Here is a 7,394-nt window from a genome sequence, read left to right as displayed (position 1 = left end):
CTTTCTCAAAGATAGATTTGAGGTCGGGATATCATCAAGTGAGAGTGGCTGAGAAAGATATATCTAAGACAGCCTTTCGGACAAGGTACGGCCACTATGAATTTATGGTGATGCCGTTTGGGTTAACAAACGCACCAGCAGTATTCATNGTAAAAATCTTGGATACTAAGACCCGAGATACCCGCAGAAAATCCATAAAGATGGTAAAAGTGTTATGGTCAAACCATTTGGTGGAAGAAGCCACATGGGAGTTGGAAGAAGAAATGAGAAGACGATATCCAACTTTATTTGAGCAAGGTAAAATACAACCTAGGTGTGCTCGTTATTAGAACGGGGAGTTTAGTATTTGGGAAATAGTCATCATCCCTCTTTCCTTTTATCAAATCCAACCCCTTTCCTTGCCAGCTAAACTTTTGTTTCCGAAATAACGATAACCTTAGTTTCGAGGGCGAAACTCTTTTTAAGGGGGGTAGAGTGTAATACCCCGAAATTTTGTTTTACTAAAAGATCCTATTTAATTAAGTTAGCCATAGCGGAAAAAAAAATTAATTAAAAAAAAATTGTTTTGATCGTAGCATCGCTATGTTTCGCGGTGTACCGAACCTAGCCCAATTTTGAGTTTTAGTCTGGAATAAATTTTTGGTTTCAAAATTATTCCTATTTAAATTATTTTCCACCGAAACTTTATCTGTTTGGACCACAACTGATAAGTTGGAGGATTTTTATTTTTGGAACCACAAGAATGTGACAAGTGTCACTTCCTTTACCACATGTTTCATCCCTATCTTATAAGAAATAATATATAAGCTTTGTTTTTTCCATTTTTCCCCTCTTTGGCCGAAATATTGGAGAGGAAGAGAGAGAGGAAAAATATTTGATCTTCTTCCTTGAGTTCAAAGAGCTTCCATAGCCAATTCCTTCATCAAGATCACAAATATTCGGTAAAATTCCATTTTAATCGGTTCAAAAGCTTTGTTTTCCTTCCTAGATCTTGAATCCAAGTATTGTTTCCTTAAATATGGGGTGATGATGTTATACACTTCCTAGAATTTTTAGGAAAATTTTAGGTAGGAAATCCTATTTTTGCTATTTATTCTAGTATAGTTAGTGTTCTCAAGGATCTAATATTATGTATGTTGTGGATAATTTATGGATTGTGTAGAAGAACCAAAGGAAGTGGAAGAGTGAGCATCTAAAGGAAATTAGTGAGATTTCAAGAAGATAAGGTAATCTTTATGTCCACCAAAACCTTTTTCCACCATGATATTCATGAATTTCTTGATAAAGTATGGATATAAAGATTTTAGTAGATGAAATTTGGTGTGATTGTGGTATAGCATGAGTATATGTGTAGATATGGTATGATTATGTTGTGGTGAATATATGAAGAAGACTTGTATATATGTAAATCTTATATATATCATATATACGTGTTAATTTTATTATTATATATTATTATTATTATTATATTATATTTTATTATTATAATATATACATACATAATTATATATATATATATATATTATATACTATGACTGTATATAAATACTAGTATATAGCTATACAAATATTTACCGTATATGAATCATATATTTAAATCGTATATATATGAGTATAAGTATCGTGTATATATCTATATATATGCATATTTGGTACTATATGTGTGTTAGGGATATGTGAAAATACTATATATGTATAAATAGGTATGACCCTATATGTGTATGGATATATGAAGGTATATATATATATATATACGACGGTAGGTTTATACTATTTAAAGTGTGTTATGTGAAAAAGTAAAGAATGAGATAAAATGAAATTATGGTGTGAGGTTGGAGACTATTCCTTTTAACATTCACAATGGATTCACAAACATTGGGCCCTGAAGTGATTGGTGTTAACCACGTTGAGTAACCTTGTAGAAACAGATCCAGGGTTACTAGAGCTAGTGCCTAACCTGCGGGCTTGGAATCCCGACAAGGGGTGTGCACACTAAAGGTCCTAGATCTGCTTCCCCTAGTTGGAATAACTAGGTTGTGGTGAGGTGGTGGAAACGAGAAGGAAATTGTGGTGTTAATCGGAATATCTTTAACGTTATTATGGTAAAAGCTGGTTATTTCTATTTAAATGTTTATATGATTATGAGTACGAGTGTGAGTATGGGTATGATTATAAGTATGATATTGTGTATACAGGTGGAAATTATGATTATTGGCACAATAATGAGGAAATGAATATCTCTTATATGAGAAATCTTGTTGAAAATGTGTTATCATGTGAAATGAACTGTTTTTCGAAAACAAAGAATAAAACTATTTTCCAAAACCATGATTTTACACGGTGGAGTAGGGATTACTTAGCACTATGTGCTAATTCTGTTTTCCAAATGAATTTCAGGTATGGAATAGATCTTGATATCCGAGAGCGATAGAAGAGAAAATGGATCTACTCTTGATGATAGAAATCACTATGGTTTTTGAGTTGTATATTACTGGGATGTAAGGCAGTAATAGTATGTATTAATAAGGATAGTAGATGTAAAGACTACCTTAGCATCTAAGTTGTAACAAACTTAGGTGTGGAGTAGCACTTCTGGATTTTATGCGCTTCCATTTTGGGAAATTAGTAATTATGATTAATTATGCCTTTTTGTATGATGGAAAATCTGGGGGTGTTACAAAATATATAATATTATTTTGTATTATAACTTTGATATTTAATTACAAGGTAGTGTAAAAAGAATACAATAGACAATGTAGTTAATATAAGAGTTAATTCTAGCAATGGTCCTCTGACTATGTTGATTTTCCAAAATTAGTCTCTGACTTTTAATTTGGACAATTTAGGTCCCTTGACTTTCAAATTCTTTCCAATGTTGGTCCTTTCGTCAAATTTTGGTTAAATTGAGGTCAAATGAAGGGGTAAAATTGTCCATTCACTTGTATACTCGTATTTTTCTGTCTTATACACTATATATATGAATATAATATCAGTCGAAGAGACATCGAATGAGATTATATGGCTTCGATTGAGACTTCGACTAAGATTATATTTATATATACAACGTATAGGATAGGAGAAATACGAGTAATAATACATTAAACATGTGAACGGACAATTTTACCCCTTCATTTGACATCAATTTAACCAAAATTTGACGAAAGGACCAACATTGGAAAGAATTTGAAAGTCAAGGGGCCTAAATTGTCCAAATTAAAAGTCAGGGACTAATTTTGGAAAATCAACATAGTCGGAGGACCATGGTTGGAATTAACTCTTAATATAATTTATTAATGAATTTAAAGTTAAGGAATCTTTGCATTGTAAATAGTAAAGACAATATAACTAATGAAATTATATTTCTTTTTAATTTTTTTTGATAATGAATGATTTTTTTTTTGAATAAAGGCATTGTAGACATTTAATTATAAATTAAAAAAATGCATACATATTATTTTTTGTTGTAGCTACTAATTTATTTAATTTAATAAGACTAATAGAGTGTGATACTTACTTTTTATCCACATACCACAATAATGAAGTCATTGATTTTTTTTTTTTTTTAAATTTGATTCGTTGTTGAGACAAATTGTTTTGGGAGTTTGTCAATGGCCCTGTTTGGTAAATAATTAGCCTATCAGCCAATTTTAGCTTATTTGATCACTATTAGTTGTTTGGTTAATAAGCTTTTTGTAACTCTAAAATACTAAAATTCAAAAGGCTACTCAAAGCAGCCTTTTCAATTAGCTTTNGTTGAGTAACCTTGTAGAAACAGATCCAGGGTTACTAGAGCTAGTGACTAACCTGCGGGCTTGGAATCCCGACAAGGGGTGTGCACACTAAAGGTCCTAGATCTGCTTCCCCTAGTTGGAATAACTAGGTTGTGGTGAGGTGGTGGAAACGAGAAGGAAATTGTGGTGTTAATCGGAATATCTTTAACGTTATTATGGTAAAAGCTGGTTATTTCTATTTAAATGTTTATATGATTATGAGTACGAGTGTGAGTATGGGTATGATTATAAGTATGATATTGTGTATACAGGTGGAAATTATGATTATTGGCACAATAATGAGGAAATGAATATCTCTTATATGAGAAATCTTGTTGAAAATGTGTTATCATGTGAAATGAACTGTTTTTCGAAAACAAAGAATAAAACTATTTTCCAAAACCATGATTTTACACGGTGGAGTAGGGATTACTTAGCACTATGTGCTAATTCTGTTTTCCAAATGAATTTCAGGTATGGAATAGATCTTGATATCCGAGAGCGATAGAAGAGAAAATGGATCTACTCTTGATGATAGAAATCACTATGGTTTTTGAGTTGTATATTACTGGGATGTAAGGCAGTAATAGTATGTATTAATAAGGATAGTAGATGTAAAGACTACCTTAGCATCTAAGTTGTAACAAACTTAGGTGTGGAGTAGCACTTCTGGATTTTATGCGCTTCCATTTTGGGAAATTAGTAATTATGATTAATTATGCCTTTTTGTATGATGGAAAATCTGGGGGTGTTACAAAATATATAATATTATTTTGTATTATAACTTTGATATTTAATTACAAGGTAGTGTAAAAAGAATACAATAGACAATGTAGTTAATATAAGAGTTAATTCTAGCAATGGTCCTCTGACTATGTTGATTTTCCAAAATTAGTCTCTGACTTTTAATTTGGACAATTTAGGTCCCTTGACTTTCAAATTCTTTCCAATGTTGGTCCTTTCGTCAAATTTTGGTTAAATTGAGGTCAAATGAAGGGGTAAAATTGTCCATTCACTTGTATACTCGTATTTTTCTGTCTTATACACTATATATATGAATATAATATCAGTCGAAGAGACATCGAATGAGATTATATGGCTTCGATTGAGACTTCGACTAAGATTATATTTATATATACAACGTATAGGATAGGAGAAATACGAGTAATAATACATTAAACATGTGAACGGACAATTTTACCCCTTCATTTGACATCAATTTAACCAAAATTTGACGAAAGGACCAACATTGGAAAGAATTTGAAAGTCAAGGGGCCTAAATTGTCCAAATTAAAAGTCAGGGACTAATTTTGGAAAATCAACATAGTCGGAGGACCATGGTTGGAATTAACTCTTAATATAATTTATTAATGAATTTAAAGTTAAGGAATCTTTGCATTGTAAATAGTAAAGACAATATAACTAATGAAATTATATTTCTTTTTAATTTTTTTTGATAATGAATGATTTTTTTTTTGAATAAAGGCATTGTAGACATTTAATTATAAATTAAAAAAATGCATACATATTATTTTTTGTTGTAGCTACTAATTTATTTAATTTAATAAGACTAATAGAGTGTGATACTTACTTTTTATCCACATACCACAATAATGAAGTCATTGATTTTTTTTTTTTTTTAAATTTGATTCGTTGTTGAGACAAATTGTTTTGGGAGTTTGTCAATGGCCCTGTTTGGTAAATAATTAGCCTATCAGCCAATTTTAGCTTATTTGATCACTATTAGTTGTTTGGTTAATAAGCTTTTTGTAACTCTAAAATACTAAAATTCAAAAGGCTACTCAAAGCAGCCTTTTCAATTAGCTTTTTGAGAAAAAAATTATACCAAATAGCTATCAGCTAACAGCTAATCTATCAAACAATTTTTTACAATCAGCTAATGTTATTAACAAATCATACCTTCTAACCCAAACAGTCAACCCAATCAGCCAACAACCATTTACCAAACAGGGCCAATGACAATTGCTACAATTGCTGTCAATAGAAAATGATGATAAATAATTCAAAATATATGGTTACAACTTACAATACATATTGTTATAATGATATAGTAAAAATTAACTTACAAATTTCTTTACAAGTGTTCATGCATTGATAAAATTCTAAGAATGATGTGTAAACTTGTTCAACTAGAGCCAGTAATTCTTTGGACAATGGTCATACTGTTTAGAGTCTAGGTATAGTTGTATTTCTGATCGACAACTTTGTAGTTATGTCGTGCTAATTTGACAACAATAATGTAAGAACAATTTTGTCAGATAAAAAATAATAGTACATTATTTGTAAAGTAATATACAATTGTACCATTATAGGAATACAGATAAAAAATATTAATAGCATAATCACCTAAATCATTCCCAATAATGCAAAAACATAATTGAATATTGAGTCTTCTTCTAAATAATGGAAAGAAGATTAATTAAACCAAAATAAAAAGAGAAAAAAACTTAACCTAAATTTTTTTAAATGCACAAAAATGATTTTCAAGGTTCCTTATTTGTAATCTTTGATGCTCAACTTTGAATGCTATGTATTTAGTCGGGCTAATTATTTTACCAAAGTTGATGTTCAATTTTATATTGTATTTTTTTAATACACTCTAACATATTCGTAGTATATATGTTCAACAATCATGCCAACTCTAATTGGGATAGGTTCGAACCTAAAACCTTTCTTATAGAAATCGATGAGTAAGTTAAAAATAATAAATACTTAATGGAATATTTCGTTATTAAAGTTTATAATATATATATATATATATATATATATATATATATATATATATATATATAATTTCCTTTAATTTATTTCTTTTCATACCTCCATTGTTGAAATTTATGAATTTGGAAATTGACAGTTCATTAGTAATAGATGAGATGTCAACACATATTGCTTATTGGAAGCTGACAAATAGATAAATAATGTATATATATGTTTGTGTTTTTTTAATTAATACTGTAGAATTAAAGTAAGTTTTGGCCTTTTGGGTATGTAATATGTTTTGAATTATTGTAAATTTTTGCCTAGAAAAGGCGAAATCTATCTCTTTGGATTTGACATGATTGACTTAATGGTTCATTAAGTGGGAGGGGTACCCACAAAAAAACCCCTAAATAAGAGAGTGAAATTGCTATACTGCGAAACTCAATCCTACATTTCTATCAATCATTTATCACTTAGAAACCAATTGAACTAACTGTGCGGACGATTATTATAAATTCTTAAATTAGGATAGGTCAGTTTAAACAGTTTGATGAATGAAGGTTGGTGCAGGCAAGATGGGAATCAATTGCATTAATATTATATTATATTATATTCAATGAAAAAAAGCATTCACAAAAATTAGTGTTTAGTAGTGGTAGTTTGGTAGGACGGCGAAACAAGAAGGGAGCTGAGAATCCTTCCAAATGGTGAATTGCTAGGAACATTATTCAATCAACGAACAAATCAACGTTCATATACTATTCATGATGAAGATGATGATGATACGCTAAGTATAGGCATTATATTGCATGTTTATTTGATAGGATTTGATTGGTTGAAGATAAATAAATATATGAGTATGAATGAAGTAGCAAACGTAACAATGATGATTAAAGGATA

The sequence above is a fragment of the Ipomoea triloba genome, chromosome 14 (assembly GCF_003576645.1).
Source record: "Ipomoea triloba cultivar NCNSP0323 chromosome 14, ASM357664v1".
NCBI lineage: Eukaryota > Viridiplantae > Streptophyta > Magnoliopsida > Solanales > Convolvulaceae > Ipomoea > Ipomoea triloba.
The sequence above is the reverse complement of the archived record's forward strand: the minus strand, read 5'-3'. Positions refer to the sequence as shown.